Source organism: Leuciscus leuciscus (genome assembly GCF_965113295.1).
Source record: "Leuciscus leuciscus genome assembly, chromosome: 6".
NCBI lineage: Eukaryota > Metazoa > Chordata > Actinopteri > Cypriniformes > Leuciscidae > Leuciscus > Leuciscus leuciscus.
Genome location: NC_138730.1, coordinates 6,147,506 through 6,159,901, shown reverse-complemented (window position 1 = coordinate 6,159,901; position 12,396 = coordinate 6,147,506). Strand labels below are relative to the sequence as shown.

Below are 12,396 nucleotides of genomic sequence, written 5' to 3'. Positions count from 1 at the left end.
TACTAGGGTGACAATACATCAAGACTTTAGAGTAAAAGCAAGCTGCAGCCGATCGATATAGGCTACTGACCCGGCCTGGAAGTGTACGTGCATAGCCCGAAGGATGTTAGCTTAATTTCTACTATGTCGCCAAATATATGGATTGAGCCAAACTGGACTGTTTGGCAAGACGACTGCTGTTCTTTGCAATTCCTATTATGACCATATAACTACATTCTGCCTGATACTAGGGCTGTAACTTTTGAGAAAAAATCTAATTCGAACGGGTATCAAATACCAAGCAATGTATTCGAATATATTCAAATATCTACGAGTCAAAAAACGGATCAGTCAAAAAAAGCGTCATGAAGAGGAAAAAAACATTTATAAGTCGCACTGGACTATAAGTCGCATTTATTTAGAAATTTATTTCACACAAAAAAACCAATGTTACGGATGGGACAGTTCTCCGTTACGGACGTGAGCGCTCTGAAAGCGGCACTAAAAGACTGCTTTAAAACTTTCACAGAGACCTCAAGCAGAAAGCACAAAGCCTGTCTTTAAATTTAATTTCGTTTTGTATTGATTGTATCTTAATTATGACCGCCGCTAGCGTAGCTAGCGAAAGCGGTCATATAGGGATTGTCAAAGTTTTTTTTTTTTTTTTTTTTTTTTCATCTACTGAATTTTTCGTCAACGATACCAGGGACACCGAAACACCGGGGAACATGAAATTTGGTGGGCATGTAGCCCCACTAGACTTTACGGAAAAATTTCGTTTGGTCCCCGGGGGCCACTCCCCCCCCGCGCTGGGCCCCCCAAAACCCCAAAAATGCAGTTTTTCCTAAATAACTACCTGAACCGTGGCACAGAGGATGAAGAAATTTTTATGGTATGTTGGTCTTAAGGGCCCACATCAACCTAGCCCATAATCACTCATTTGTGATTTGCGCCCCTCCCATAAAAAATGAAAATGCAATATTATTCTGCTTTAATCGCCCTTATCTTCAGTTGAGATGTTCAGAACTGCACCATATTTCATGTGTATGATTAACTTGACATCCTCTGGGGGTATGCTAAGTTTCGTAGAATTTCATCCATGGGGGGGGTATAAAATAAATTAATTTATGTGCACATTTAGTGACTGTACACTCATCGGCCTGTAGATGGTGGTGTTGAGCGAAGGGTTGCTGGTTTAGGATGATACTGTCACACACACACATGCAGGAATACAAACAAACGCAAGCATGCACACACACTGACATCCACACGCACAGACACACACCCATACACACACATACAAATCCACATGCACAGACACACACACACAAACACACACGCGCACACACATGTACGCACGCATACATACACGCACAGACACAAACAAACACAGACACACACACACAGACAGACATGCACATACTACTACTTTTTTTAGGTATATACATAAACACGCAATACAGCCAAATTGCTCCACGTCATTTATTTTTGTGGAAAGCCAGTGCAGGCCTGAGCGGCGGACATATTTTGTACCGCCATGCGGTACATCTAGTTTTAATCAATGTTTCATCAACCAATTGCCTGTATTTAATAAATAAGAAGTAAATATAGTAGAAAATATTGAATCACGACACGGAGGCGCCGGCGCTCGAACCTGGAGCTTGTCTCATAAATGAACCGAAACTCAGCGTATACGGTAGCCTACTTGCGTCACAGACATGAGACATATATAGAAAGCTTGAAATGTGTACTTTTAAACAGAACAATTCAAAACGAAAGAAAACAGACTGTTCACTGCTTATGTCATCCGTATGAAATGTGCATTTCTCTCAGGCGCGTTCACTACTGCGAAGATCACGAGTCAGCATCGTCAACTTCATCTTCAACTTCACACGTCAAATACACAGGAATGATTATCGGCCTGTTCACATCGGCCCTATTTTGACATCGGAACGATACCGATGTGTAAAAAAATGACCATATCGGCCGATATATCGTGCACCACTATCTAAAACTGTGTAAGCCCGTTTATCGGTCCAAATTGGGGTTTCCGCCAGAACGGGTGAAGGTCTCTGCGTGTTACTGTCTTTCCACATGGCAAAGTAATTTAATTCCATTTAAGCTTTTATCTGACTCCATTTTATATCTTATATCTGACTCCATTGTATATCTGACTCCATTGTATATCTGACTCCATTGTATATCTGACTCCATTGTATATCTGACTCCATTGTTAACGCAGTTGTTTTGCTATATGAATAGTGCGTCATGAGTTTGTCATGTTGAGCACATGGTTAGCATAAGTGCTCCGCGATTAGCGCAAAAGTCCGCCACATAACTGGTTAAAGTATAAATACTATTCGAATCTATAAGGGATAATACTGTTTAGTGTTATAAATTATTTCTAGTTTACATATGTGGTTGTTAAGCGGCGGTGATGTCTGTAAACTGTGTAATGCGTTACATTTGAGTGAATGTAGTTGAGTGAATTTCACATGTCTTGTCATTCAATGTAATACATCAGACAACGGACTTGTATGTGTTCTAAACTGAGAATAGGGAGTGGATTCTTAATGTGTTTTACATCATCATTCTCATGTTATTATTTAGATAAAGGGTAAATGCTAGTTAAAGTGTTTTATATATAAAAATGATCCATTAGGGTGTCACTTTGGCAATTGTAAACCCTGAATATGCAAAATGTTTACAGTTGTAATATGCATATACTTTTATTGATTCGTAGTAAATGCAGAGACGAGAAGCCATCACAAATGCGTTCTTCTCTTCATTGTCTTGTTACTTACAGGAGTACTACAATTACATACACTTGAATTTAAAGTAAAGTTTACTTCAGTAGAGGTATGGCCACTACTACAGATATAAGTCAACCAACTTTACTTGTCTTATAATAGCTTTGGATTGGCCATGCCGAGGTTTCCCACGTACACTTATCTAAAGTAACATTAAATTAAAACAGAGGTAAGACACACCCAGATTGTGGTTGGTCAAGCAGCACTTTTGCTGCCCTAAACGGAAATTCACTTCTTGTCTTTACAAAACATGTACACTTCAATTAGCGCCAAAATATTAGTCGTCACTAATCTGATGCAAAGCTTGCGGTAACATACGAATCAGTTTAATCTACTTGGGAAAACTATTTCAGAGTCAGTCGGAATAAAATCAAATGTAACAATTTATGATGTCAGGAAAATGTATCATGCTAATTACATAATCAGTTCAAAGGTAATAAATACAAAACATCAAATGCTCTGGAATAAAGAGAGAAGATGCGAACCTGACATTATAAAATACATGATGTGGAGTGCCTGCATACACTCTGCATCACGGGCTAATTTGAGTTACAAATCGCCACAAGCCTTCTTCAGCATCTCCCTAAATACTCAGACCAAGGCAGAAACCTCTTTTCAAATGTAAACATGAGTTCACAGTGGGAATTTGCATTAATCACCGTCCCAGACTTACTGGGGACAGAAGTTGAGGGAATGATGTGTAAATTGGGAGGTGATCAACTGAAGTGTGATTCGTGTCTCGAATGGGGATGGTAATATAGCAAGATCAAATGTTAATTTCCTTGTTTTCTCAGAGAGTTGCCCTCTCTTCCAGTTCTTCCAGTTTATCCAGTCTTACAACTGTACAGGTCTGAAAGTCTGTGATCTGAATGATCCACAACAAGTAACCTGAAAATGGTCGGAAAATTTGAAAATTTAAGTTTGGGAATGGCCAAATTAAAGTCCAGACTTCAACTCCATTGAAATGCTGTGGAAGTACGTGAAACACAGCTCATGCTGGAAAGTCTACAAATGTCACTGAGCTAAAGCAGCTTTGTAAGGAGTGGGTAAAATGGACCAAAATACCTTCACAGTGGTGTAAAACACTCATAAACTAGAGGAAGTGTTTAGTCGAGACTAGCTGCAAAGCTGAAAGCAGAATCATAGATACACAGCTCCCTCAAAAGCACTAAAATACATTAATCCAGTCACATAAAACATTAAGAGAAGTGATTTCTACCAGATATCGCCCTCCATTCTGTGGCAGATTTACCAGCTCTAACAGAATCATCTTAATTCTGACTCAACACTAGGTATGCAAGTAATGATTACATCACTAAAGTATAAATTATAAACAAAAACAGCACAATTTAAGTGTTAACTTATAAGAAGTAGAATATACATATATAGAAAATACTTTATCCACTAAATATTATAATCCCTTGCAATTATTTGCATTACAGTGCAGTACCAGGTGTTAAAGAGATAGTTCACCCAAAAATTAAAATTAGCCTATGATTTACTCACCCTCAAGTCATCCTAGGTGTATATGACATCCTACTTTCAGACGAAAACAATCGGAATTATATAAAAAAATGTCCTGGCTCTTCCAAGCTTTATAATGGCAGTGAATGGTTGTATATAAGTCCATCAAAGTACATCCATCCATGATAAAAGTGCTCCACAAGGCTCTGTGGGGTCAAAGCTACACTGTGTAACTTTTTAAGTTGATTCTCAGCAAAAAACACTTTGTTCTATCAAAAGTATATGTGCTCATTCATGTGTAATTACTTCCTCCAACTAATAAAGTATTCTCATAAGCGTAAATTCTGCCTTTTATAATACATACGAGCGAGTCGCTCGAATGGCGGCAGCCATGTTGCGCCTCCATCTTGGAAATACATTCGCCAAAGAGGGACATACCTGGAAATTCAAGCTTCGCATTTCACGTTTTACACTCAGTGACACCGTGACGAATGCGAGGGGGAGATTACTCACGACTGGCGGCAGATTTGAAAGATTTATGAAGATGGAGGATCATACCTATTTTCGAGGACATGTAGCAGAGTCGCCAAGGAAGCGAAAGAGAGAATTAAAACGTCAACGCGACAGGCAAATCGGCAAGACCAATCACGTGATGAATAGTTCTAACCTCATCACTTGAAGGAACACTCATGGACGAAGTCGAACTGGAAGCCATGTTAATCTTGGAATAATACGGCCACCGTAGGAGTTAAAGCGCCCTCGGAATTGAAAGGAACAGAAACTAATATTCACTGGGTAGTCATATACAATTTCAACGCTAGATGGGGGAAAATATCACACAGTGATATTTAATTTATTTAATATCACACAGTAATATCACACAGGCCTTTAATAAAGGCCTTCTGAAGTAAAGCAATGCGTTCGTGTAAGAAAAATATCCTTATTTAAAACTTTATCAACTAAAATAACTAGCTTCCGGCCTTTATTAACCAGAGCCGATGGAGCACTTATTTTACAAGAAAATATATTTGCCAATGACCCTCAGGATCTGTAGCTCTTATTCTGATATTTAAATGTTAGATCTTTCCTTTTCTTTGAACAAAATGAATGCTTAATGTCACTTCAATATTACTCGATGAAAAAACACAACACCAATAAAATTGCACAATGACAGGATTGATATGGTATACCCACGTTGTTACAAATAAATAAAAGATCTTTGAATTTTTTCCAAAAGTTGTCTTGCACTTTTGCCGCCAGCATCGTCCTGTCAGTCAATCGCACCTCACTCTAGTCATGTGACTCCTGTGGCTCAACTTACCTCAGTATCTCCAATTTACAGTTTATATTCTTCAGTCCAGTGCAGAGCAGCTTCACTCCTGAATCCTGCAGATTATTATTGTTCATGTTCAGCTCTTTCAGATTGGTATCTGATCCAAGAACTGCAGCCAGAGCTGAACAGCTTTTGTCTGTTAAGTTACAATCATTTAACCTACAATAAATCACAACACAGAATTAGATGGAACACATACATTTTCTATATACAAATATTAAATAAATGTTTACTTAAATATTAAATACATAAACAGCACATACAGCAAAGAGGCTGAGTTAAACTAACATTCATCTTCAAAAACTTCTATTTCCTGTACATTAGTGTTTTTTTATTCAGTGACAAATAACCTAGATAAAATTAAGCATGTTTGAAAAAATATTTGTGTAAAGCTTTTCTAGCTATAGGATTTTTTCTCTATTTATGTCACCTGATGGAGTTTAGATTCTTGCCACCATTGCCTCTGTCTTGCTTAATTGGGGACACTTAATATTCAACAATATTATTGACTTGACTGCACCGACACCATTATATGAGACAGTTCACACTTTTATGGCAAGTTAAAGGCCTTTCACTGTAATTCTAAAAATGCCTCTATTCACATGTACAGGTGTTTTTGACATAACATCTTTAATGATTTAAGTAAAGCTAAGATTACTTACAACTAAGAACCTAAGAAATGTTATTTGTTTTTAATATTTCAAGATTAAGGTCAACCGATGGCTGATGCCGATATCTTAGAGAGCAGGGTGGCCAACGAGTGATATATCATTAATTTAAAGAAAGTAAAAAAGCATCCATAACAATTGCTGAAATTAAATTTATAGTTATTTTACTTAATTACTAAATTAGAAAAATATATTTAAAAAATATATATATTTAAAAAAGAGATTTTGAACGATAAAACGTTTTTAAAAAAATTGTAGAAAAACCCATCTTAAAATGTGTACATCAAATATGATACAACAGGCTTTTGATAAATGTTTATTTGTAAATCTCATGATCTACATATTGCATTTCATTATTGTTACATTAAACTACAGAATTACTCATAGAAATAAGCATTTAAAATATCTAATAAATGATGTAGTAATATGTACTTTATTTAATTAGCCTGTTTTATAAAAATCTCAATGTTTTATACTATAACCTTTCAGAATTTCATCATACTTTTTGGCAATATAAATAACATCTGTACCAAATTACATTCTTTCCCCTCAGTTTGGGTATATGAATAAAATATGTATTTTTTTCTTCCTCAAGTATGAGTATAAGCTAATATATATAATTCTATATAAGTCATACAAGTCTGGTGTATCATATGATACAAAACAAACATGCACACATTTTTACATGGTATTTTATATTTTGTCTTAAGGTTTGATAAACTGTCTCCACACTGACACACACACACACACACACACACACACACACACACTAGTGTTGCACGGTGTACCGATACTTCAAAAGTATCGCGATACTCGGAAATTAAAAACGTCACGATACCTAAATTTTTCAGTATCGATACTTAAAAAAAAAGTTTTCCTGATGCACGCAGCAAAGAACCTGCCGCTGTCAGTGTCATGTGACAAAACACTACAGCGAGATGGCTGCATGTGCAAGCACAAGTGGTCCACGACTCGTAGAAAAAGATGACGCGAGGAGTGACATATGGAAGTACGTTGCCTACCTTGCTCTGTTGCACTGTGCACCGATATTTCAAAAGTAAATCGGAAATTAAAAACGTCACGATTCCTTAATTTATTAGTATCGATACTTCTAAGAATGACCGTGTTCCAGATTTGTAAGGCCGGCGACACACTGGCTGCGTGTCGTGTCCGTTTTTATTTCGGCTCCCATGTTAACTGCCTGCGTGACACGCGTCTGGGCGCAGCTCGAGACGCGCGGAAAACGCGTGCATGCTAGAAATAGAACCGACGCCTATTTTTCACGCGACACGCAAGCGTGTTGGAAGCTGTAGATTTAAATTTAGTCTTTCCCCTTATTATTAGATTCACAGGGCCGGACACCAGTTATCTTGCCAAGAAGAATTTTTATTCTTATATGTCAGGAGAGAATCTTTCAGAAGATGTTACATTCATGCCAGGTCTATGCGTTCTCGTATTTCTCTTCCCTCACATCTCTTAGTTTCTCTGATGTGTACAGTAAGATTGAGCTTATATACATCACTAAGAGGCTTCCTTTTATGGTAACAAACTCTGTAGCTTGAGCTTAAAAATGGAACGTATATGTCATAGAACATATGGCACAATTCACTTCCATATTAAGAACATATCTTTGTTGCTTACATCTGCATCAGTTGAAACATGTTACATTGTACACACCCTCTACAAAATATAGCTCATCCACCTGTCTCATGTGACATGATCTTCACATGGTTCCATGCTATCTATAGTCTCCTCATGCACTCAACACAGACACATAACTCTGGCTTGACAAAATACATTATGAAATTATTATGAAAATGAATAAAGGAAAATAATACAAATACATAACATTAAACAGTAAATTTTTAGTCTTCAGTCCCTCCACTGGAACTACGACAGTAAGTTCCACACGTCACTCCACCAGTGGCCATCTAATGAAGCAATAGTGAGAAAAGGAAAAGTAGACCAAAGAAAGACATGATAACAAAACAAAATAAAAATACAATAAAGATACAATAGAAACATAAGGAAAACAAAAAAAAGGAAAACACAAAACAAACAAATAACCCCACCATGTTATGTTCCCGCATATGTGTATTTTAACGTCTATGTGTAAGCATTTAAAATGAACCCCAATCATCTAAGAAAAGGAAAAAACCTAATAATTCTTCTGCCGGTGCCTTGACTCGTTAAGTACTTAACTCCTCAAGTTCCCGGCCAAAACAACAAACCAAAACAAACGTTGATATTAAAAAGATCCTATCCCTTGGGGTTGAAAATCAGTAAACGAGTGTTCATTGTTTGTGGAGTTGTGTTTTGTAAGTAATGTATAAAATCTCTTATTTCACTCCTTATGTCCTATTCTCAGTTATATCCATTTGTCATCAAAGGAGCATTTCTAAAGTTATCTTTAGTTTACTTAATCTTTAGCTTTATAAATTAATTAATTTATTCCCTGTTTCCCAGACTTCTTTTGAATTAGCAAAACAAAGTCTTCATCTTTAAACACCACCATGTCTTGTAATTGTCCAATGCCATGTCTAATGATCTGAAATGTGAAAACTATGATAGAAATTAATTCAACATCATACAGCCATCACATATTCAAGATCTAAAACTTTTAGACAATTTTTATAAGGCAACTAACACCATATTTAAAAATAAATTGACAATCTTTGTTTTACTCTCCACATCATTAATGACAATTACCCTCATGGTCTCAGCTAGTTCTTTGAAAACTCTTCCCATCAGCTCTTTCGTATATATAATTTCCTTTCCTCAGGGTGTTGTCCCCTGGCATAGATATATCAAGTTATGACACTTGTCACAATGAAATACAAACCATTCAAGGAATGCGGTCTCTGGTGATCAGGCATTGGAGAGCTCACTTTTCTGGAGGACAGACTGCTGTAACCCTCAGTGATGCTGTTGGCCTAACAAACATCTGCTCAACCATACCCATCTCACATCTAACACCTCCCTTCAGAGTAGGTGCCCAGTGGTGGTGACCCCCCTGCCTTAGGTTGTCCTCTGTTGGCCAAAAGAGGATCTTACCCGTCTTTGAGAAATCACCCCATTTACACTGGTAACCGCTCCTTCCCATTAGGACATTTTTAACAGGTATTTTCCAAAGCTCAGGAAAGTGCATTCAAGAGCCATCAGAGCCATTTGGAATGCCTAATAGTGCAAACATGGAGACAAATTAATGATAGTATTTAATCACTAGAATCCATTAGACATCTTCAAACATCAACATAGCAATGCTGAGTTTATACTCAGTGAATTTAGTTATTACAACCGTTAATTCAGTGTAATGTTATGTTACATCAATAACCGGAACCAATCAATAACTGGAACCATCAGTCCTGTACATGGTGAAGACAAAGATGAGACAAAGAAGTTACTGGTCATGGAATAAAAATAGTCACTTCTATCATTTAAGGTAGAATATCATTAAAACATTTAACTCCCAAATGCATATATTATTATTTATTAAAAATCTCTGTCTATAATTTCCAACTGAGACGCTGTGCTCATTCTAGGTATCTTGTTACTTATGACACAGGCTCAAATAACAAAATCTAAATGACTTTGAATAAGAGAACAACTCTGAGAGAATGTCAAGACTGCCTCAGAGTAATTCTGCATTTACAATACTTTTATAATTTCATTCTACTCACTTTTTACTCTGACTTAGTCACAAATAATATGTATTCCAAATAAACATATTTGTTTATATTTGTAATTTTTCCTTATATATTTTCCAACTCACATTCTTATGGAGTCATTATCTATAATTTTCATCAGCTTGTACTTGTCAATAAACTATAAAACTATTATCATAGATCTTTCCTCAAAGTAATTCCTTAACTTCAATCTTATGATGTTGTTTATCTCTTGTTCTTCTTCAGACAACACTTAAATTTTGTAATGTTGAACAATGATCAACTTTCAAACATTAACACCAGAAATCTGTTAAAAAGCTTTGCTTGTTTCTATTTTTCTCTTCAAATACCCAGAAGATAATATTTTGCTATACAATTACCTTCGTGTATTCTAGAGAAGCAACAGGCTTTCTATTTATATCTCTCTGTGTGTGTGTGTGTGTGTGTGTCTAAAGGAGGGTATAGATTCCAAAGGAAGGGCTGCTTCACTCTCCCTTTTCACTCGATGAACAATATTAACCCTTATATTTTCATTGATCTTTTTCCTTTATTTTTTTATTTTTTTATTTTTATTTTTTTCTTTTGACTCAGATACGTTTTTCTCTTTCTTTTCCCTTTAAGCTTGCTCAGAATAGTATCCTCAAATATTTGAATAGCTTTACGGTCAAAATCAGAAATGCCAGCGATCTTATCTAGTTACATCGGCACATTCATAATTTGACTCCAGTGTTAATGTCCTTAGAGCTTATTTTAACCTTTTCTATGGCGCTCGTCACAATTAATCACTCCTGTCAATCAAGTCTTGCTGCCTTTTCATACTTGTATTAATTCCAGCGTTAATGTCTTTAGAGACTATTTTTACTCCTTTCTTTGGAAACTCCCTACATCTAACTGCTCCTATTAATCAAGTATCCTCAAATTTCCTAGCTTTAATCGTCTTACAGCTAATTTCCCCAATTTTTGACTAGATAGTCTTCTTTCTAAAAAAGATCTATCTCTATCCCAGCATATCAAATACTTTAGAGGTTTACTTTTCAGAGGAACTTAAAAATTCCAAATTAAACTGAATTACTTAATTGAATTCCATTTTTCCCTTTTATTATTATGGCTGACATATATTCATTGGCAACACAACTGGTCATTTAAATAGCACAGTTCTTTTAAGTAGTTTCAGTCTATGTTTAATCATCAGGCAGACTCAGAATTATTTAGAATAAAATAAGGTCTTACCTGGAATGATCAAACAAAGGCCTGAAGACATCAATCCTGTTCGTGACGCCAATTGTAGATTTAAATTTAGTCTTTCCCCTTATTATTAGATTCACAGGGCCGGACACCAGTTATCTTGCCAAGAAGAATTTTTATTCTTATATGTCAGGAGAGAATCTTTCAGAAGATGTTACATTCATGCCAGGTCTATGCGTTCTCGTATTTCTCTTCCCTCACATCTCTTAGTTTCTCTGATGTGTACAGTAAGATTGAGCTTATATACATCACTAAGAGGCTTCCTTTTATGGTAACAAACTCTGTAGCTTGAGCTTAAAAATGGAACGTATATGTCATAGAACATATGGCACAATTCACTTCCATATTAAGAACATATCTTTGTTGCTTACATCTGCATCAGTTGAAACATGTTACATTGTACACACCCTCTACAAAATATAGCTCATCCACCTGTCTCATGTGACATGATCTTCACATGGTTCCATGCTATCTATAGTCTCCTCATGCACTCAACACAGACACATAACTCTGGCTTGACAAAATACATTATGAAATTATTATGAAAATGAATAAAGGAAAATAATACAAATACATAACATTAAACAGTAAATTTTTAGTCTTCAAAGCGTTTCCAGGCAAAATAGAATAGGAAAAGATGTTTCTATGTCATTTTGACACGAATACATATTAATAAATGACATTTTGATGTTTGAAAGTTTTGACATAAATACAATAAATGTAATTAATAAAAATATTATCGATTTTCAAATATTGTACCTCTCAATACAGAACGAATTATTCTGTAGCCTATTTTGCCGTCAACACTGCCGACGCTGTCTTTGCTGCTATATATTTATGTTTAACATGAAGTATAGGCCTTCCACAACTCTCTCCCCACATGTCAAATATATCACCAATGAGGCTTATCATATGTTACCAATATTAAACATTGTTTATCTCAATAAATGAGATAATGCTGCTAAATTTAAAAAAAAATTACCTTGAATGTCATTGCTCTAATTTATATTTTATATTTCATATTTTGTTCAAATGTTTAATATATCTGCTGTTCATATGTTCATTTATTAGTGTGTTATATGATTAGAATGTTGTCCCGGTTTTAAAATAAAGCACAGCAATGATATTTGAGAGTGTTTCTCCCTTTTCAGGAAAAGTATCGAAAAAGTATCGAAATCGCAATACTTGACTTGGTATCGGTATCGAAACAATAATTTTGGTATCGTGACAAC

At 35.8% G+C, this 12,396-nt stretch overlaps 1 protein-coding gene across 1 annotated transcript in view; it reads right to left on the bottom strand.

The window, feature by feature from the left end:
- LOC309501908 (uncharacterized protein) overlaps positions 1 to 12,396 on the bottom strand; it is a 575,396-nt gene that overhangs the window by 21,155 nt on the left and 541,845 nt on the right. The gene's annotated exons all lie outside the window — the stretch shown is intronic.